The sequence below is a fragment of the Lissotriton vulgaris genome, chromosome 1_1 (assembly GCF_964263255.1).
Source record: "Lissotriton vulgaris chromosome 1_1, aLisVul1.2, whole genome shotgun sequence".
In the NCBI taxonomy this organism is placed as follows: Eukaryota; Metazoa; Chordata; class Amphibia; order Caudata; family Salamandridae; genus Lissotriton; species Lissotriton vulgaris.
In genome coordinates this window covers 821,922,849-821,946,429 of record NC_141685.1, presented here as the reverse complement: position 1 = coordinate 821,946,429, position 23,581 = coordinate 821,922,849, and positions in this window count along the sequence as shown.

Here is a 23,581-nt window from a genome sequence, read left to right as displayed (position 1 = left end):
AGTATACCCTGCCACACCTATAGTGGCCAAAAACGATTCAGAAAAGGGGGTGGTGATGAACAGAGTGTCTGAATGAAGCAGACCACTCTTACCCAGTCCAAAGATCAGGGCTTGATCCATCACCGTTTTTTAGCTCACTGCACCATCCCAGCTCAGAACCTGGCTATATGCAAATGAGTCTGTCCCTGGCCCAGTGCATCATGGGAACAGGGCAGACCAGACTACCAAGCCAATTCTTCACTGGAAAGGAGACAAGCTTCTGAGTATACCCTTCCACCCTAAGCGTGGAAGGGTATACTCAGATGTGAGTCCCTTGCTCATTGCACCATCAGGATTCAAGCAAGCCGGGCCGACGATGGCTGAAATGCCAGAAACCAGTCCCCGGAAGCTTGTTTCCTTCCCAGTGTAAGAATTGGCTTGGTAGTTTGGTTTGCCCTGTTCCCATCATGCCCTGGGACAGGAACAGACTAATTAGCATATAGCCAGGTTCTGAGCTGGGATGGTGCAGTGAGCTAAAAAACGGTGTTGGATCTAGCCCTGATCTCTTGACTGGGTGAGAGTATTCTGCTTAATTCAGAAACTCTGTCCATCACCACCCCTTGTTGTTAAATATTAACCAGTATGAACACTTGTAATAAAAGCGCTATACCCTCATACCTTGCTGTTACAGCCCAAATAAAGGTCCATAAAGAGTCAGCTAGATCAGGATATAACAATAACGTGGCCCAGCCCGGCCTCCTCCGGCCTCGGATGTACTGAGACGGACCCGCCCTTGGCCCAGGGTTTGCCCGGGCGCGTCCCGCACCGCTCTGGTGCTGTGGTGCTTAAGAGCGCAGGTCACCCCTCCCTCCTGGGAGGAACAAGGATTTGCCATAAAGGGTTGTGGTGGCAGTAGTCCACGAGGTGTACCCACAAGGCAGCAAAAGTTGTTGCAGGCGTGAATTAATTTAGCGCGTCCTGTGCCGCGGTGGTACTGTGGCGCTTAAGAGTGCTGGTCGCCCCTCCCTCCTGGGAGGAACAAGGATAGGCCGCAAAGGTTTGTGGTGGCGGCAGTCCACGAGACAAGCCCACAAGGCAGCAGCAGTTGTTGCAGGCATGAATTAATTTAGCTTGTCACCTATAAGTTAGTAGAAGGAGCACCTGGGAGCATAATTGTATAATCACCACTGATATAATGGTAGGTACCATTAGTCAATCACAGATGTAAGTAAGTAAGTAATTCTTTATTGTTTGATTAATTAAAATCTTACAATACTTCCATTACAAAAACATTTTCAATTTATAAAATACAATACAATATAATAAAAAAAGAAGGCATTTCTTTTATCCTTAAAATTGAGATGATTGGACTTAAATAAAAATATAGCAACATTTTTTAAAATTATCTATTTATTTGTTTATGATTTCATAAAAGCTTTTTTCCTCATCTACTTTTCTAATTCGGTAGTTATAATTTTTAAAATTTTTACAAAGGCAACGTTCATAACTATATCATTTGGATCAAGACACATTTTCAATGCCTGCCTGCATGTTCTTGTGGCCCGAAGATTAAAATGAGGTTTAAGTAATGCACATCTTTCCCTGCTAAGGTCAGGACAGATACATAGGAGATGGACAATATTTTCTTCTCCACCTTTGCAAAGTCTACACAATAAACTGGAGTTCGTTTTTTTCCATGGCAGAGCGTGACTAAGGCCTGGCAGAATTCCAAATCTTGCATTCATGAAACATTGTTTACTTTTCTCAGACCACGGTATCTCCAAGTATTCTTGCACTGTCTTTTTTTCATATCCATTTATTACTGTCCACGCGTGCTTTCTTTTTGCCAGCACGTTTTTATCATGTAATAGTGATAAGTAACTGGTTGTTCGATTCACTATTTTTTTAAACGATCCATTGTTTATTGTATTGTTCCATATAGGCATCAGTGAAAACTTCTCTAGTGCATCATGAAGATATCTCCTAGCAAGTGATTTTTTATTATTATTTAGTTCTTGCCAGAGTATTTGTGAAATTTGATTATCATGGTCATTCTTAAACCTATACCACATTTTAATAAACTGACCTTTTCTCGCTAACTCTTGATTGGTCAAACCAAATTCCAGTCTTATTTGTGCTGGTGAAGCATTCTTTGGAAGGTGGAAGAGAGATCTATATACTTTAGAAAGTGCCTTATTAATTGGTGCCGCATCCTTACCCATTAATGCCTCACTTCCATATGTAATAGTTGGGAGCAATTTAGCACCTATGATTTTCAATAGTGGGCCATAAGTTAAACTTCCAAGGGATTTTTGTGCTATCTTGAATGCTGCTGTTAGTGAATTGGCTTTCCTTTGGATGTCCTGTTTCTGTAGGAGATAGTTTCCCTTCTGGTCAAACAGTACCCCCAGGTATTTGTACACCTCTATTTGTTCAAGTTGATTATTTCCCATGTACCATTTGTTTTTTTGTCTCATATTTTTGTTCCTGGATACCACCATGATTTTTGTTTTGGTTTCGTTAATAACCATTCCATTTTCATTTGCATACAAGAGTGTACTGTTGATTAAGCGCTGGAGACCTATTTTAGTGTGGCTTAATAGGATCGCATCGTCCGCATACATCAAGTTGGATATCAATTTTCCCCCCAGCTTAGGGGGATGTGCATTAAGGTCGTTCAGGTTGACCGATAGGTCTCCTAAAAATAAATTAAAAAGGAGGGGGGCCAGAACACATCCCTGTTTCAGCCCTTCCAATGCAGGAATTTCCTTTGATAATGTCTGACCATCTCCCATCCTTACTCTCACCCAGGCTTTGTTGTGCAGCAACTGTATAAGTTTTAGTAGCGCGACCGGGATGCCTTTTTCCAAAAGTTTTTTCCACAATAGATTGCTTTGCACACAGTCAAAAGCAGACTTAAAGTCTACAAAGCATAGATATAAGGGCATTTTTATTCTCAGTGATTTTTCAATTGTTAGCGATAATGCCATGATGTTTGTCATTGTTCCAAGCCCTTTAATGAATCCAGTTTGATTCATTGGTAAAATATTGTTTTCTGTTACCCATTCATTTAGTTTGTTTAACAGCACTCCAGCAAACAGTTTAGCATCTGTGTCTTGTAAGGTAATAAGTCTGTAGTTCTCTGCAAGAGACCAATTTCCTTTCTTATATATAGGAGAGATTAAGGATCCTCGCCACGAATCAGGGCTTTTTCCCGTCTCTATCACTTCATTGAATACCTTTACTAGGTATGTCGACCAAAAATCTGGATTTTCTTTATTTAGGGCAAATGGGATCCCGTTTGGTCCAGGCGCTCCATCTTTCTGCTTCTTAATCAATCTTATCGAATGCATTTTAGACATTACAAATTGTTCTTGCATCTCATCACTGGCTGTAAAGCTGTTTTGCATACTCACAGCGATTTTTACTGCACCATTGTTGTTTAGATGTTTTTCTAGGAAAGTTGCGCATTCTTGTTCAGTTATTGACGACGAGACTACCAATTTGCTTGGCCGTACTAATCTGTTTATAATTTTCCAGAATTCTCTCGCATTAGCCTGTTTACTTGCGTGTAATAGTTTGGACCATAATTCCTGTTTTGCTTGATATTTCTCTTTCCATATAAGTTTCTTGAGGTGCTGGTTCAACGTTTTTAAGTTACTCAGGGTCTCCTCACTAGTCATTTTGGAATTTTGTTGTCTTCTTAGCCTATTCCGTGCTCTTTTTAACTTTGTTATTGTATAGGGGAGATTCATGTGTGAGTCTTTTTCATCAGCATCCTTATTCAACCTCATATTGCTTGGGTTAGTCCGGGATTGGGGTTTCACTAATTTTCTGGTAAATTCCACCCATTGATCAACGGCTGACTCATTCCTATTTTCAGTGAAGCAACTCTTTATAATATTTTCAACTTTTTCATTCATGCAGTCCTTATTGAAATTGGTCCAAATTAATTTTTTATAATTTATCGTTCCAGTAAGACCTGGCATAGTATAATATTGTTGATTCATATTGTTTGTAATATTGGTGGTTATTATCTGCTGGCAATGGTCACTGTCTTCGACTTTAACCAACCCATAAGAGATTATGTTCTGAAATATATTCAGTGAGACCATTGTATAATCAATTCTGGAGCTTATATTTTGGGTTATATAGGTATTTGCAGGGGGACTATCATCTTTAAATCGTCCATTAAGGACTCGCAAACCCAGCGCTTCCATATCCTTAACGAATGTTGTCCCTATATGATTTCGCCCCTTAATGCTCGAAACGCCAGGCTGCTCTTGCTGCGGTATTAACCATTGTTGGTCCTGGGATTGTGTTACATCATCCCTTATAAATGGTGTTAATAGGTTCCGATTAAAATCCCCAGTCATCACATAGTCTACTAATGGGTTTTTTAACATTTGTTTCAACAGTATAGTATTAATGGTGGCACATGTATCCATTCTGCTCGCTTTTGTTGGTTGGATGTATACGTTGATCAGAATTATTGACCTATTATTTTGCTCAGTATTTTTGTATTTCATTTTTACTATGAGAATGTTTTTACTATTAGTTGCAATTTTTTCATGTTTTCCTTGTATTCCGATGTTATTGAGGCGTTGTAAAAGGGTGCTGTGGCAGACTGTGTCGAATGCTGCAGAGAGGTCGAGGAGGATGAGGGCGACTGTGTCTCCATTGTCCAGTAGAGTTCGAATGCCGTCTGTTGCTGCGATGAGGGCGGTCACAGTGCTGTGTTTTGCTCGGAAGCCAGATTGTGAGGAGTCGAGGGATTTGTTGGCTTCGAGGAAAGCGGCGAGCTGGTTGTTGACAGCTTTCTCGATGACTTTGGCCGGGAATGGAAGGAGCGAAATGGGGCGGTAATTTTTGAGTTCGGTGGGGTCCGCTGTGGGTTTCTTCAGAAGGGCGGTGAGTTCAGCGTGTTTCCAGTGTTCTGGGAAGGTGGCGGAGTTGAAGGAGCAGTTGATGACGTGTCGGAGGTGCGGTGCTATGATGGAGTCTGCTTTGTTGAAGATGTGGTGAGGACATGGGTCTGTGGGGGATCCTGAGTGGATGGAATTCATCAGGCGGATGGTGTCCTCAGTGGAGATTGGATTCCAGTCGTTAAGGGTGTTCACGGGGGGAGAATGTTCAGCAAATGGTTGGGTGGGATGGTCTCCGGGTTGGTTGTCGAAGCTGTTGTGGATGTCTGCAATCTTGTTGTGGAAGAATGAGGCTAGGGAGTCGCAGAGGGCTTGAGAGGGGGTGATGTCGTTGGAGTTGGCCGAGGGATTGGAAAATTCCTTGACGATGTTGAAAAGTTCCTTGCTGTTGTGGGCGTTGTTGTCGAGTCGATCCTTGAATGCTGTTTTCTTGGCCTTTCGGATTAGTTGGTGGTGAGTGCGGGTGGCGTTTTTGACGGCGTCCTTGGTGCTAGTGGTTGGGTCTTTTTTCCAGGCCTTTTCAAGGGAGCGGCAGAGTTTCTTGGACTTCTTAAGATCATCATTGAACCATGAGGCCTTCTTGTTGCCAGGTTTGCTTTGACGTTTTTTCAGTGGTGCTAAGGTGTCGGCGGTGTTGGATAACCATAGGGTGAGGTTGGCGGCGGCTTGGTTTGGGTTAGAAGAGTGGGCTGGGGTGTTTAGAAGGAGCGATGCGGAGATCTGGTCAGTGGTGATTTTGTTCCAGTTTCTTTGCAGAGTTGGTTGGAGGTGGTTGGTGGGTTTCGGCTTGTTGTAGGTGAAGTGAACGCAGCTGTGGTCAGTCCAGAGGAGATCCGTAGTGTGGCTGAAGGAGACATGATTGCTGGAGGTGAAGATGGGGTCGAGTGTGTGACCTGCGATGTGGGTGGGGGAAGTGACTAGTTGTTTAAGTCCGAGGTTGGCGAGGTTGTCCAAGAGGGTGGTGGTGTTGCGGTCGTTGATCTTTTCAAGGTGAAAGTTGAGGTCTCCCAGAAGGATGTAATCTTTGGAGGGGAGCGCGTGTGGAGTGATGAAGTCCGTGATGTCTTCACTGAATTTTGCGCGGGGTCCTGGTGGTCTGTAGAGGAGGGTGCCTCTGAGTGTGGTCTTGGGGTCGATGTGTATTTGGAAGTGAAGGTGTTCGGAGTTGGCGAGGTTGGCGTCAGAGCTGGTTGAGATGCGGATTGATTTCTTATGGACGATAGCGATTCCTCCTCCTGTGTGGCCGGTACGGTCCTTGCGTGTGACCTTATAGTCTTCAGGGATGGCAATGGTGATGTCTGGGGCGGAGGAAGCGTTCATCCATGTTTCTGTTAGGAAGGCGACGTCTGGAGAGATGGTGTCTAGTAGATTCCATAGGTCAATGGCGTGTCTGTGGACCGAGCGGGTGTTGAGAAGGATGCATTGTAGGTGGTTGGGGTCGGGAGTCTGTGGAGTGGTCGTAGCGGAGTAGATGTCGGTGCCGCTGAATTTGCAGGAGTAACAGGAGAAAGGTTCATGGGTGTGTCCAGGAGCGGCTTGGACGCAGTTGGGGGAGCGGCCGGGGTTAAGGGCTAGGAGGGTGGTGGCGTCGTAGGTAATGCGGGAGGGCTGGGCGGCGCGAGGGGCAGGGGGTCTGGCGCTGGGCGCGGTCCAGGCGCGGACGGGCGTAGACGGGCTTACCTTTGGCGCACCTTCAGCGAGGCCGTAGCGCGTGGACGCTGCGCGTGGGACCATCTGTCCATAAATGGATAGTGGAGGGGGGCGGAGCGTGGGAGGGGCGGGTGGGAGGCGGGAGCGAGGTGCAGGGAGGGTCTGGGACGGGCCGAAAATAAACACCAAATGGCGCTCTGGTCAACAAATGCTGCGAGGGTTCCCAACAATGAGGTCAATACTGACACTGGAGCGCTATGAGGGCAAGAATAGTGCAGGACAGCAGAGGAAAGCGCTATACAAGATTCAGGCTACTAAGCGCTGTGCAGGCAAAATTACGGAGCACACCACAATTATAATTAAATTAAAATGGATAGCAAGGCACAGCCGCTGTGCAGAGCGCGGCGTAGCTAGGTGAACAAATATAATTAGTAGCGAGGCAGTATGCAGCAAGCAGGTACGATACCACGGGAGGAGCAGGGGGAGCGATCCGCTTCTGGAGGCAGCAGGGCGGATCGACCTTTGTCCACCGCAGAGTGTACCCATTGGTCCTGTTAAGTGTTACTTTTCCCGTCATCTCTGTTACATTATCTGCCCTAACAAGCCTATGTGATTGTAAATTGACCTCAAGGCATAAGGGAAAGTGGTCGCTCATAGGATTGTCACCCACCATAAAAGAATGCTAGTTAGGTGCATAGCTAAGTGAGACCAGAATATAATCTATTGTTGAGGATAAACCTCTTCCATTGAATGTATAGGGCATAGGAAAAGGTCTAGCCATATATCGTTCACAAAACCAATCTCAGTACTAACAATCAGCTCATTAAACATCTCCCCATCGGTGTATGACAGAAATGGGTGCCCCATACACCCTCTTCGTCAGCATTACAACAAATCCTAGTATCCTCGTGGGGACATAAAGCACAATTAAAATCACTCAAAAAGAATATCATTGTCTTTTTTGCACTAGCATTAATAAATGAGTTAAGGTCGCTGCCAAGGTACAACATTACCAAAATTATCTGGTGAGATGTTGGAATAAAAATTGATCAAGATAGTACAATGGGTCAGACTTTGATGTAATTTTGCCAGCTGATAGTAGCTATTCCCCAACCGTAAATCCATATTGTCCAATGCAAACTTATTTGAAATATGCATACAAAGCCCACCCTTCTTTCTACCCTGTGTTCCTTCACTGCAGGCGTATGGAGTGTTTTAAATATATATATATGAATTGGTTCTCTCACCTATGTTTCTTGGAAACATAATATGTCCTGATCAGAGATAAAATCACACCATATTTGATTATTGGCAACCCTGCAATATTCCAGGAAACAACCTTACATGGCAAACAATCACCACTGAGCGTAATTCTCAGGGGAGGCAGACTCAGAGAAGGGGGGCTACCAATACGGGGGAATACTTGAACCTGGGTTGGTGACTCACATGGTTCCGTATGGGTGGCTAAAGTTCTACTTGTGGTACCTATCTCAGTGGATTCCCTTTCATTTGTCACATAAGGTGACCTATAAGCTGAGGCCTCTTGTTCTGCAGTGCAGTCATTTGATGGTCCTACAACCTCACAACCCCTGGAAAGGCCCATATCATCATTTAGAACCCATTTAATAGTGCCAGTCAGTCATTATCCTCTAGGGTGATGAGTGTATAGAAGTAGTTGCCGACTGGAATAGTGTACCTAGACTGTCTCAACCCCCAATCTCTATCTACCCCTGGTATATACTGTGGAGATCCATGTGGTATATAGAAAAAACCCAGGGGTAGAATGTTAATCCCGTAGTTCTCACTGGGCAGTTGCCCACCCTATCTAATATGGTTCGAACCAAGTTTGGTGACCCAAATGTTAAAACTACACAATCGCCCTCTAGTGATTTTTTGGAGCTTCTTACCCAACCAATCCGCCTTGCCATCTTAAACTCAGCGAAAAACTGGTTCGATAGTCCCATCCTTGAGCTCAGTAAGTGCAGTAATTTATTTCTTAGTGTTGACCAATCTTCCACAGCTCTGCATGGCAAAGAAGGGACATTGGCCCACACAATGGTATACATTGTTGCTTCAGGGGGGGAGATGCAGAGTATTTGAATAGGGCAATTTACCCAGGAGCTGTTTTTGGTGATTTTGGTCACTTAAAGACCGGGCTCCCTCTCTGCGCACGTGGTTATACCTGGCTGGGGTGGGGGGCTGTTTTTGAATGTTCACCAGTCGCTTTTGGATACTAGGTGTACTCTGTGCTGTATCTACTTGATTACAAATGAGGGGTACTTCTCCTGTGTACAGCATTCCGAGGCAAACCAAGTTGTGGGGTTTGGGTAGAGGTTCCAAAGAAACAGTTTGGGGTGCTTCCTATTTCCATGCCCAGAAACGTCAGACTGAATAGTCGTAGCACCCTCGTTCCTGTTAGGCATAACAGACTTGGATCTGAATTGGCATGTGTCAGTCAGATGAGGGAGGGTACTGCCCGCAAGCTTTTCCAATCTATCTATGCTCGCTTCCATTTATGTTAACTTAAGTATAAACTGGTTCAGTAAAGCTGAGACAACCAGACCCACTTTTGTCCAAAACTCCCCGTTGTCATTATCATGAGGCAGGGTTAAAATTATTGGAGTGGAATCTTTGTGAGCCAGATTAGGCTCAACACTAGGCTCCTCCTCCACGGTTTTTGTTTTACGTCCTCTCTTTGGGAGAGGGTGAGTTTGCCTACTAGAACCCCTTTCTTTTCTTGGACAGGGGTACGGGATTACTCCCCTTGCTGATTTTAACTTCCTGGCTCCTAGTTGTTACCTTTGTTAGCTTTGGCTTGGTTGAAATGTAATTTGCCTTAGGCGCATCAGTAGTCTCTGACTCGGATGCCAGAATATGCAGCTCGTTGGTCAGGGAAAAGTTGGGTTGAGAATTTAGAAATTCTACTGAGGCAGGTGTTAGGGGCTGACTTAGGCGGCATTGTGGCTCCAGAGACAGTCTGTGCTCAGTGAGTGCAATTTCATGAATAAGGGCAGACTCAGCCCTCAATAAAAATGCGTCCAAAGTCCCCGTAACTCCCTGACTTGTTAGTGATTTACGTTTACTCTTTATTTTCTGTGCCATTTACCAGTATGATTCAGAAAAGGGGGTGGTGATGAACAGAGTGTCTGAATTAAGCAGACCACTCTTACCCAGTCCAAAGATCAGGGCTTGATCCATCACCGTTTTTAAGCTCACTGCATCCTCCCAGCTCAGAACCTGGCTACATGCAAATTAGTCTGTCCCTGGCCCAGTGCATCATGGGAACACGGCAGACCAGACTACCAAGCCAATTCTTCACTGGAAAGGAGACAAGCTTCCGGGGACCGGTTTCTGGCATTTCAGCCGTCGTCGGCCCGGCTTGCTTGAATCCTGATGGTGCAGTGAGCAAGGGACTCATGTCTGAGTATACCCTGCCACACCTATAGTGGCCAAAAACGATTCAGCAAAGGGGGTGGTGATGAACAGAGTGTCTGAATTAAGCAGACCACTCTTACCCAGTCCAAAGATCAGGGCTTGATCCATCACCGTTTTTTAGCTCACTGCACCATCCCAGCTCAGAACCTGGCTACATGCAAATTAGTCTGTCCCTGGCCCAGTGCATCATGGGAACAGGGCAGACCAGACTACCAAGCCAATTCTTCACTGGAAAGGAGACACGCTTCCGGGGACAGGTTTCTGGCATTTCAGCCGTCGTCGGCCCGGCTTGCTTGAATCATGATGGTGCAGTGAGCAAGGGACTCATGTCTGAGTATACCCTGCCACACCTATAGTGGCCAAAAACGATTCAGAAAAGGGGGTGGTGATGAACAGAGTGTCTGAATGAAGCAGACCACTCTTACCCAGTCCAAAGATCAGGGCTTGATCCATCACCGTTTTTTAGCTCACTGCACCATCCCAGCTCAGAACCTGGCTATATGCAAATGAGTCTGTCCCTGGCCCAGTGCATCATGGGAACAGGGCAGACCAGACTACCAAGCCAATTCTTCACTGGAAAGGAGACAAGCTTCTGAGTATACCCTTCCACCCTAAGCGTGGAAGGGTATACTCAGATGTGAGTCCCTTGCTCATTGCACCATCAGGATTCAAGCAAGCCGGGCCGACGATGGCTGAAATGCCAGAAACCAGTCCCCGGAAGCTTGTTTCCTTCCCAGTGTAAGAATTGGCTTGGTAGTTTGGTTTGCCCTGTTCCCATCATGCCCTGGGACAGGAACAGACTAATTAGCATATAGCCAGGTTCTGAGCTGGGATGGTGCAGTGAGCTAAAAAACGGTGTTGGATCTAGCCCTGATCTCTTGACTGGGTGAGAGTATTCTGCTTAATTCAGAAACTCTGTCCATCACCACCCCTTGTTGTTAAATATTAACCAGTATGAACACTTGTAATAAAAGCGCTATACCCTCATACCTTGCTGTTACAGCCCAAATAAAGGTCCATAAAGAGTCAGCTAGATCAGGATATAACAATAACGTGGCCCAGCCCGGCCTCCTCCGGCCTCGGATGGACTGAGACGGACCCGCCCTTGGCCCAGGGTTCGCCCGGGCGCGTCCCGCACCGCTCTGGTGCTGTGGTGCTTAAGAGCGCAGGTCACCCCTCCCTCCTGGGAGGAACAAGGATTTGCCATAAAGGGTTGTGGTGGCAGTAGTCCACGAGGTGTACCCACAAGGCAGCAAAAGTTGTTGCAGGCGTGAATTAATTTAGCGCGTCCTGTGCCGCGGTGGTACTGTGGCGCTTAAGAGTGCTGGTCGCCCCTCCCTCCTGGGAGGAACAAGGATAGGCCGCAAAGGTTTGTGGTGGCGGCAGTCCACGAGACAAGCCCACAAGGCAGCAGCAGTTGTTGCAGGCATGAATTAATTTAGCTTGTCACCTATAAGTTAGTAGAAGGAGCACCTGGGAGCATAATTGTATAATCACCACTGATATAATGGTAGGTACCATTAGTCAATCACAGATGTAAGTAAGTAAGTAATTCTTTATTGTTTGATTAATTAAAATCTTACAATACTTCCATTACAAAAACATTTTCAATTTATAAAATACAATACAATATAATAAAAAAAGAAGGCATTTCTTTTATCCTTAAAATTGAGATGATTGGACTTAAATAAAAATATAGCAACATTTTTTAAAATTATCTATTTATTTGTTTATGATTTCATAAAAGCTTTTTTCCTCATCTACTTTTCTAATTCGGTAGTTATAATTTTTAAATTTTTTACAAAGGCAACGTTCATAACTATATCATTTGGATCAAGACAAATTTTCAATGCCTGCCTGCATGTTCTTGTGGCCCGAAGATTAAAATGAGGTTTAAGTAATGCACATCTTTCCCTGCTAAGGTCAGGACAGATACATAGGAGATGGACAATATTTTCTTCTCCACCTTTGCAAAGTCTACACAATAAACTGGAGTTAGTTTTTTTCCATGGCAGAGCGTGACTAAGGCCTGGCAGAATTCCAAATCTTGCATTCATGAAACATTGTTTACTTTTCTCAGACCACGGTATCTCCAAGTATTCTTGCACTGTCTTTTTTTCATATCCATTTATTACTGTCCACGCGTGCTTTCTTTTTGCCAGCACGTTTTTATCATGTAATAGTGATAAGTAACTGGTTGTTCGATTCACTATTTTTTTAAACGATCCATTGTTTATTGTATTGTTCCATATAGGCATCAGTGAAAACGTCTCTAGTGCATCATGAAGATATCTCCTAGCAAGTGATTTTTTATTATTATTTAGTTCTTGCCAGAGTATTTGTGAAATTTGATTATCATGGTCATTCTTAAACCTATACCACATTTTAATAAACTGACCTTTTCTCGCTAACTCTTGATTGGTCAAACCAAATTCCAGTCTTATTTGTGCTGGTGAAGCATTCTTTGGAAGGTGGAAGAGAGATCTATATACTTTAGAAAGTGCCTTATTAATTGGTGCCGCATCCTTACCCATTAATGCCTCACTTCCATATGTAATAGTTGGGAGCAATTTAGCACCTATGATTTTCAATAGTGGGCCATAAGTTAAACTTCCAAGGGATTTTTGTGCTATCTTGAATGCTGCTGTTAGTGAATTGGCTTTCCTTTGGATGTCCTGTTTCTGTAGGAGATAGTTTCCCTTCTGGTCAAACAGTACCCCCAGGTATTTGTACACCTCTATTTGTTCAAGTTGATTATTTCCCATGTACCATTTGTTTTTTTGTCTCATATTTTTGTTCCTGGATACCACCATGATTTTTGTTTTGGTTTCGTTAATAACCATTCCATTTTCATTTGCATACAAGAGTGTACTGTTGATTAAGCGCTGGAGACCTATTTTAGTGTGGCTTAATAGGATCGCATCGTCCGCATACATCAAGTTGGATATCAATTTTCCCCCCAGCTTAGGGGGATGTGCATTAAGGTCGTTCAGGTTGACCGATAGGTCTCCTAAAAATAAATTAAAAAGGAGGGGGGCCAGAACACATCCCTGTTTCAGCCCTTCCAATGCAGGAATTTCCTTTGATAATGTCTGACCATCTCCCATCCTTACTCTCACCCAGGCTTTGTTGTGCAGCAACTGTATAAGTTTTAGTAGCGCGACCGGGATGCCTTTTTCCAAAAGTTTTTTCCACAATAGATTTCTTTGCACACAGTCAAAAGCAGACTTAAAGTCTACAAAGCATAGATATAAGGGCATTTTTATTCTCAGTGATTTTTCAATTGTTAGCGATAATGCCATGATGTTTGTCATTGTTCCAAGCCCTTTAATGAATCCAGTTTGATTCATTGGTAAAATATTGTTTTCTGTTACCCATTCATTTAGTTTGTTTAACAGCACTCCAGCAAACAGTTTAGCATCTGTGTCTTGTAAGGTAATAAGTCTGTAGTTCTCTGCAAGAGACCAATTTCCTTTCTTATATATAGGAGAGATTAAGGATCCTCGCCACGAATCAGGGATTTTTCCCGTCTCTATCACTTCATTGAATACCTTTACTAGGTATGTCGACCAAAAATCTGGATTTTTTTTAATTAGGGCAAATGGGATCCCGTTTGGTCCAGGCGCTCCATCTTTCTGCTTCTTAATCAATCTTATCGAATGCATTTTAGACATTACAAATTGTTCTTGCATCTCATCACTGGCTGTAAAGCTGTTTTGCATACTCACAGCGATTTTTACTGCACCATTGTTGTTTAGATGTTTTTCTAGGAAAGTTGCCCATTCTTGTTCAGTTATTGACGACGAGACTACCAATTTGCTTGGCCGTACTAATCTGTTTATAATTTTCCAGAATTCTCTCGCATTAGCCTGTTTACTTGCGTGTAATAGTTTGGACCATAATTCCTGTTTTGCTTGATATTTCTCTTTCCATATAAGTTTCTTGAGGTGCTGGTTCAACGTTTTTAAGTTACTCAGGGTCTCCTCACCAGTCATTTTGGAATTTTGTTGTCTTCTTAGCCTATTCCGTGCTCTTTTTAACTTTGTTATTGTATAGGGGAGATTCATGTGTGAGTCTTTTTCATCAGCATCCTTATTCAACCTCATATTGCTTGGGTTAGTCCGGGATTGGGGTTTCACTAATTTTCTGGTAAATTCCACCCATTGATCAACGGCTGACTCATTCCTATTTTCAGTGAAGCAACTCTTTATAATATTTTCAACTTTTTCATTCATGCAGTCCTTATTGAAATTGGTCCAAATTAATTTTTTATAATTTATCGTTCCAGTAAGACCTGGCATAGTATAATATTGTTGATTCATATTGTTTGTAATATTGGTGGTTATTATCTGCTGGCAATGGTCACTGTCTTCGACTTTAACCAACCCATAAGAGATTATGTTCTGAAATATATTCAGTGAGACCATTGTATAATCAATTCTGGAGCTTATATTTTGGGTTATATATGTATTTGCAGGGGGACTATCATCTTTAAATCGTCCATTAAGGACTCGCAAACCCAGCGCTTCCATATCCTTAACGAATGTTGTCCCTATATGATTTCGCCCCTTAATGCTCGAAACGCCAGGCTGCTCTTGCTGCGGTATTAACCATTGTTGGTCCTGGGATTGTGTTACATCATCCCTTATAAATGGTGTTAATAGGTTCCGATTAAAATCCCCAGTCATCACATAGTCTACTAATGGGTTTTTTAACATTTGTTTCAACAGTATAGTATTAATGTTGGCACATGTATCCATTCTGCTCGCTTTTGTTGGTTGGATGTATACGTTGATCAGAATTATTGACCTATTATTTTGCTCAGTATTTTTGTATTTCATTTTTACTATGAGAATGTTTTTACTATTAGTTGCAATTTTTTCATGTTCTGCTTGCAAGCTGCAGGAGACAAAGGTTGCTAGCCCCCCACTTGCTCGACCGTGTCTTTGATTTTTTATTGCATTTTCATAGTAGCCTACATATCCATTCAGTGCAAACGGGTGGAGTTCCCAGGTTTCTTGTAAAAATAAGATTTGACATGTTGTGGGTATACATCTTATTTGCAAGTTAGAAAGTTTGGACCCTACTCCAGTTATGTTCCACGAACACAATCCCAACTTAGCTGTTTTTGATTCAAAAATTGTTTTTTTAATCCCTCATTGTTCATCCTTGTTATGCAGGGCTTGCACAATCCATTTTTCATTTATTCCTGATGTTATATCTTTCATGGTAGGTGGGGATGCCGCTCCTGATGAACTAATAGATCTACCCCGAGCATTCCTATGTATAGTTCCTTTTTGTTTGGTATTTTGCTCTGTTTGGACCAAGTTTGATGAACGGGATTGGATACACTTTCGGGGCCTGCTTTGTAATAACTATTCCCCAGGCCTTAAATGTTGAAATTTCTTTTAGTATTTGTTCTGCTATTGTCATCGAATTAACCGTTACCAGTGTACTTTCTTTGGAACTGTTCTTATCAGCAATAAATTCAATGGAGTTAATGTCATCATTCTTGATATTGTTTAATGCTGGGATTGATTTGAATAATCTGAGAATATTCCCTCTATTCAGAGTATCGCATCTACCTCTGGATTCATATTCAGGTTAAATATCAGTTGAATTTTCTCCGCTACCACTTGATTTTCTTTACGTGATGAATCCTTTGTTTGGTTTGTTTTATATCTAATTGTTTTTTCTCCTTCCCGTTTTTCGATTACTAATTGATCCCAAAAAGGAGATTTAATTTTATGCTCTACTATTGTTTCAGAGTTCCTTCTAGGTACGTCATTCTTGATTCTCATCAAACATGGCTCTATGTTACCATTATAAAGCCCGTCTTGTTGGTCGGAGGATTTACTCATTGTTTTTAGTGACTGAGAGTTTCCATTCGTATGATCCTGTTTAGAGTCATTTACCTGGGCTTCAACTTTGTCAATTCTGTTTTGTTTTATAAGAGGAGGGTTCATTCTAGCGATCTCATTTAATCTTATTTAATTTTGGCTTTTTTTATCCACATTGTGTAATAGTTGTTCCTGTGGTGGCTCTTGTATGAATATTGAGAATACTTTCTTAGGCTCTTTGATGGACAACGGAGGACTTTTTCTTTCCTTACTTTTTTCTTCTTCTTGTTTCAGTACTCTATTATTTGTTGGACCATCAGATTTTATTGTTTCTTCTTGTTCCTGGTGATTAGACTCTGTTTTGTCCTCATTCTTCTGGTAGTTAGACTTTTGATTTTTTCTTGCCTTACGTAATTTTTTCCTTTGCCTTTTTGTCATAGTATAACCGTTTGAGTCTTGTCTCTTACAGTCATATTCTCCTATTTCTGGTGTATTTATATCTTCTTCGTGCATTACATTCTTTTGGTTGATTACAGATAAAGGGTCACTTACATCATGTGTTTCTTCTTTGTCCTCTGACAACCTTACTACTGCTTTTTCTTCTTTGTCGTTTTAGGGGTAATTTTAACCTCCTCCATATTAACTATATCCTTATCTTTATTTTTCCTTATACCCAGTTCATGCCCAGTCTCTTTCTTTAGAACATTTTTTGTGTCCTCTATTATAGCGTGCAGAACCTCAGGTATTGCTGCTAGTTTCTCCAATAGGGGCGAGCAGATACATTCCATGTCTATTTTTTGTTTATCATTTTGGACTCTGATTATCAGATTATTAAGCTGCTCGAGTTTATTGTCTATCCCTGCAACTGATGCTGCCATCATGGTGAGAAGATCAATCTGAATGTCCATCTTGTTTGATTGGTATTTTAGTGCCTCTAGGGTTAGCGTTGATGTTTGATAGAATAGATCCCATTTTATTCCAACCGTTGGCATTTTTGTTCCAATTGGGTTGTTTTCCAGCGGAGTTTCATTTATAGGATCTATTAAAGAAGAAGAATCTGTTTGATGAATGATATTTGCCTTTGTGAGCAACTCCTCTGTTATGGAGTTATTTTGCCATATTTTCAGCTTTTCTTGATTTCCATAATCTTTATTGTGTTCAAGTAGTTTGTTGTGTCCGGTATGACTATCATCCTTGTATGACTGAGGTTTCTTCATAATTTCTATATTTACTTCCAATGGTATTACTGTCTGTTTTGACTCCATCATGCTGTTGGCACTTAGTAGATTTTCTTTTTCCAGCATTCCTGGATCGTTTGAGTTAGCTAGGTGGAAATTATTTGAATCCTCAGTGATGGTTACATTTAGGATATCATGATCATTAATTTGGAACTCATAGTCATTCCTTTGTAGGTCACAATCTCTTTTTATGGGGGTGCTTTCAATAATTTGCCTCATGTGATTTTCGGCTGTCATCGGATTTATAGGCGTTTGTAAATTATCTTTTTCCATATCCTTATGCATGAGAATGAGAGCACCAGCTGGGTCTTTCAAAAACTCAAACTTGTCCGGTATTTTTCCTGATTTTGCAAACATTCTGGCTATCGGAGAGATTAAGGTTTGATTTGACCTTGAAATATTGGCTTTCACATTTGGCTGCTGGAGTTTTTTTAAACGGCTGGCAGTAGTCCCTGTTGTTCTTACTTTGCCTGAACGCATTCTTATTTTGCGTTTTATACTATTTAATCCTTAGTGCCCACTGTTTATTTTCCCTTTCCGGGTCCTCAAGCTCAGGGAAAACACAGTTCTCTGCGTGTCTCCACACTCACGCCAAAAGTACAAGAGTACAACAATAGTTCTAGCCCTCAAACCCACAATTCCTTGTTCGTTTGTTGTTGTCCACTCTCTGGGTGGGCTTTCCCCCTTGCCTTGTTGTTGTTGCACTTCCTTGCCTTTCCTCCCACTCCCTATGAACGCACCCTCCCAAGCCCGTCTGCCCAATAGGTAAGGGGCAGCTGCTGTCAGGAAGGGAACAGAATCAAGGGCAGGGAGGTTGGCTGGCGCTGCAACAGTTTAAGCAATAAAACAACAACAAGCAGCAAGCAGCAAGCAGCAGAGCAGGAGCCCTACCCAGAGACAGGTGTCCTTGTACCTCCTTATGTGCTTATGTGCTTTTAGACTTATGGGTCACGTTCACTCTCACAACCTCTGGCGCCCTTTAGATAGATATCAGCTGTTTATAGCAATAAAGCGCCTCTGTTTGCTGTGTAGTGCTTTGTGTACTTATATGAGCTCCATATGAGCTGTAGTTAATAATCCGCCGGGGGCCTGCTAGTGCTGATGAAACTCAATGCCCATTATCCCCACATCGCTCACCGCTCACCAGTTGGAGTCATCAGTGGTCCGCGGTGATCATTCGTGGCATGCAGCGGTCCGCCGCGCCTCTCCCTCGCCCTCCCTCAATCGTGGGCGGGAGGCCGTATGCCGTGCGCCGAGTCCGGAAGCAAGAAGCAGTGCGTTTCAATATGCCAATTCCATGCGCATTCGCCTCGCCTCACCTCGCCTTGCCGCAGCGTCGCGGTCCCTGCTCAGTCTCAGTGTCCGGGGTCCCTTGCCAATAACGGGACGATTGGGTTAAGCTGGACCCTTAAACAGCACTGCTGGTACAGGTTGATTGTCGAGGGAGATAGCGACAAGTTAGTGAGAGTTCCTGATTAGCTTTCTGAGCTTCTCTCAGATTTTAGTTCAATAGCAGGTTTATCAGCCAAAGGGTCTCAGGGCTCTGGGTTACAACAATAGTTCCCACGGTGTCTAAAGCACCCGTGGCAACATCCTTAGCTCCGAGGCAGCTCCTGCCGTCCTCCTATGGCTCTCCTACAGTTCAGTACTTCCTGCGTGCAGTGCCTGCACCAGTGCCGCCCATAGCACACGCAGCTCACGGCTACCGCATTCGCGGCGTTCAAGACACCTACACGTGCGGCTCCTGCACCCGTGGCTCTTCGGCAGTTTCCCCTGCTCACCTCTCGCCCCTCGCCACCGCTCACCGCTTAGTGCTCAGTACCGGCGCTGGGTGCGAGGTCGCAAGGACCCGCCTGGTCCCGCCTGGTCCTGCCGCCTGGACGGAGCTGCTGCATGCTGCAGATTCCACCGCCTCCTCGCCTCCGCTTCTCCTCATGGGTCCCTGGATCTTGCTCTCGGCTGCACTCTAGCGTTCTACAGCATCTTCACACTATTTAAGACTGACTACAGTGTCTCCCACGATCATCACGAGGAAGAAGCCAGTACGAGTAGGTTAACGGCGAGGAACTCACCTTGGTAAGTAAGTGGGTGGTGGTGAGAAGTAACACTTTCCTTAAGGATGCTTTTTAGATCTACACTCCCCAAAGATCTCTTCCATCAGCTGGCACCCATTGCCTCTCGGTCCTTCGTACCAGAACCACTAGCTGGGGAGACAGGCGCTTTTTGGTAGTCACCCCCAGGCTGTGGAACTCTCTCCCTCCTTCATCAAAACCAGTCCCACTCTTATGGTCTTTCATAAACTCCTGAAGACCTGGCTATTCAATCAATGATTTATCAGGCAGTTCTCCGTCCCAGGTGTCCGATATGCGCCGAGACACCCTCGGGTATTTGTGCGCAATAAAAATTCCATAAACATAAACATAAACAATGTTTTTGGAATTTTAAACTAGCAGAGTTAGCAATCCTTTCCTCTTCCATGTAGAGTGTGAATACAGAGGTTTTTGAGTTCTTCCTCCATGGGGCGCAGGTGACTCTTAATTAGGGTAAAAGAGTATTGGCTGGTCTCACAGAATGACACTTATTGTATGGGTGTGATGCACAAACGCAGTGTCACACTTACAGCGCAGACAATATTTCGTAAATGAGATTGAAGGACTCTAGGTCCAGAATTATCAGCCAATATGTATTTTGGTAATGCATGCATGTCATTAATGTCTTACAGATACCTAAAGGACCAAGGAACTTTGGGTGGCGACATTTGTTAGATGTAACTGCTTTAGCAAAATGTACCCTCTCAAACTGACCATCCTCTCTAGACTTTGAAGGCTGTGTGCTAAGAGAAGGCAAATATTGAGCTAGGTCTACATGCTTTTCTTCCTTGTTTTCTGCTTTTAAGAATAGAAGAGTTTCTTCACCTTATCTAAGCTAGGAAGTTCTTTCCAAATGTTTCTGGAAAAATGGCAAACTCGCATCAGAAACACACCCTGTGTTGCCATCATCAATATGTATAATCGGAAGTTCAGCATCTTAAGACCCCAGTCAGAGAGTAGCAAGATTAGGACTACGTATTGCTCGTAGAGGGATTGCTAGCGGGATAGAGAAAGGTGACAAGGAACTACGTAGAAACCCTTGTGGCCTACTATGGAATACTGGCCACATTTTGTAATTTGATCAAAAATCAATGGCCACATCATTTTTGTTTACAACCAGCAAGTGGTGGCAAAATCACAGATCGAGTATTTTTGATGGCAAATACAGGCACAGGTGCATGATAGGATGGGCCAAACTCTTTATTATCTGCAATCTTCTCTCGGACTAGATCCCCAACTTTAGGAATCTAGCCAAATACTGTTGGTTGCTCCTTTTTTCACCAGTCATAGATTGATTAGAACTTAATTTGAGTGTTTATCACGGAACTCTTGTAGTTCCAGTAAGAGAGTGAAACATTCATTGATGTCAAAGGGTGCATCTTCTGCCCCTGTGCCCGAGCTATCAAGATCTGGTACAAACATTGGAACCCCAAAAAACACCTCAAATGGAGTCTACCCAACATTTATCTAAGCAGATCATTTAAATGTCTCTGTACACCAATAAGGTGATGAATCCAATAGCGAGCTAAACCTAATACTCTAGCTGATAAGGACTGCTTTAAGTCATGGTTCTTCCGCTCCACTATCGAATTTCCCTCAGGATGATAGTGGTCGGAATAATGCATAGCAACACCCAGGGTGTCCATAGTGTTCCGGTATGCCTTAAAGGCAAAATCCAAGCATTGGTCAGAGTGGGATGCTGCCACTGCATATGTACCGACAAAGATTTGCACATCTTCAGTAGCAGCTCAAGAGTCAGCCAAACGCTGTGGCCACACCCATAGAAATCAAGAAAAAGAATCAACAGCCACTAAAATATATTTAAATACACCATCCTTATGGAGTGGTCTGCAATGATCTAATTAGACACATTGTAATGGCTTATGTAAAAATAAAAGTAGTGTCTGCAGTGGGTGTTTAATGGTGATACCTTTAAGTTGTTGACAGATGTCACAACAAAGTACAACCTTTTTGACCTGCTGATAAAGACCCTGCCACACATATTGTTTTTATAATAAAAAAACAGTAGCTGCCACACCTACATGGGCAGATGCAAAACCCTAATGAGCAGCTATTATTCACTCTAAATCGCAGTCCCAGTTGGGTATCACTCGATGACCCACCCCAGGAATGTGGGCAAAGGGAGAACAGATAGGAATGCTTTGTTGAACAGATTTTAGGTAAGGGCTCGCCACCAGCCAAGGTAGTGACCGCAGCCATAATGCCATCATCTATCCTTGTATGTGAACAAGTAATCGCAACCACATATACTGTCTGAACATCAACCTTAGCAGCTTCATCAGCCAATGAATTCCCTGCAACTTGTACACCAACACGCAGATGACTCAATGTTTGAGTAACATGAGCCGGTGGCAAAGCATCTTTCAGAGCCACCACTTTTCCCCAAAGAAGGTTAATAGTATTTCCTTTAGAATCTGGGAATACATTCAAGTGTCAATGAGATAAGTTATCAATAAAGGCCTGGATACAGTCATAGGAATCACACAATATAAGCGGGGGGAATTCTGAATCCCTATTCTGCAAAGCCAGGATCAAAGCTTTTTATTCAGCCATCTGAGCCATACAGTTACCTAAAGTTTCTATATATGTTTTCTGTGCATGAAATACACCATCTTTTATGACACCCTTAACTGCAGCACACATAGTGGAATACCTGTACTTTGTACTCACTGCCGGCTGGACTGAGCTAACAGTATAGATAATGAAAGCTTACTCAGTTAGTGGCAACATTTCAGTAGACATGAGGTATTCCTATTCATATATTTCTGTGATTTCAAATTAGAGTCAAAAATATAATCTACATTAGTAGTTGTCAAAGAAGTGGCCCACTTGATTTGCGTTTGAAGCACTGGCCTTCAAGTCTAGAACAAGAGACACCACAATAGTATATATCCCTTTCACCAATGAACATTCCTTCAATACAGCCGTTTGAAATGCAGTCAAAATTTTATCTGTTTATGTGAAACGCATTTCCACATTGGAATATAAATGCGATTCATAAACAATCAGCACAGTTTCTCCTTCATTACGAAAAACATATGTGTAACAACCGGAGCCTGCAATTATGCAGATCACTAAACTAGTAGCGTTAGCCTGAGTATGTAAGTGCCTATAAATATTGGAGAATAATAGTATGTTCAGTAGTCCATTGTATATTTGAAATACTGGATGAATTAAATCGTACAATGATCTGACCTGTTGCGTATAATCTGGTAGGTATGTTCTAACAAAATTCAGAAATCCTAAAAGTGATTGAAATATTTTTAAGGTTTTTGGTGTTGGAATTAAGCTATTTTCTCTAAGAAATGTGGTGGCAGATGTTTGCCTTCATTCAATCAATCAAATCCTAAGAAGAGGACACTGAGAAAGGCTATTTTAGATTTGGGAAAATTACATTTATAGCTGTGGTCAGCAAATCCTAGATTAATATGATCCACTTCCTGCCAAATCTGTGTTTAAATCATTGTCTGTGATGTTAATGTCACTAATGTAAGACAATGCTTCTGAGTCAATTTCATCTAAAATTGACATCACTCGAGCAGCAAACAGACCTATACTATTCTTATAGCCCTGTGGGAGTCGACAGAACTGTCGTTGTGCTCCCAATGCTGAGAAAGCAGTCAAATTGCAGCTTTCAAGGGCTATATTTGGACAAATATCCAATGTAGTTTTGTTTTTCTTATCAACTATGTTATTTATCAAGTCCATGTACAGCAAAAGTCCATGTATGACTGTTTAAATGCCAATAATCTAAGACTATACAATAAGAATTATTAGGTTTAAGCACTAGAAATGTAGCATTATGAAAAGGGGAGGCACATGGCTCAATCACATCTTGATATTCAAATTTTGATAGAATCTTCCCAACCGGGCATTAAGCTTCATGTTTAATAGGATATTGTGCCTAAACCTGTGGGCTGGAATTTATAGGTATAACATGATAAGGTAAGTCTTTATTACAACCCACTTGATTGCAATAAAAAGCTGCAGACTGCACAAAAGCCCATTTCACAGCAGATTATGCTTTTACCTCCTCTGGAAAAAGAACGGAAAAGGAAGGTAGGAATACATCCTCCCCTTTTTAAACTTTTCTAGAAAGCTCCGGTGCCCAATCAATCTCAGCCAAAAGAATGTCATATTCGGTGGGCAAATTATGCCAGAAAATTGCTTTAATAGAACGTGATATGTCTCCCTCAAGTTGAATGTTCAAATTGAAAATTCTATCTGGAGGGCTAAGCCACTGATCTGGAGTTACAACTTACACATATTCATCAGTCGTCCTCGCTACCAGAAACTCTCAGTCTGGTAAACTATTGTTCCGAAGAAGAGTTCTGAGCATTTGTGGCATTTTTAGTGGAAATTCAAGCGACTTTCTTCTTTTTAACCCCTTCGCTGCTAGGATG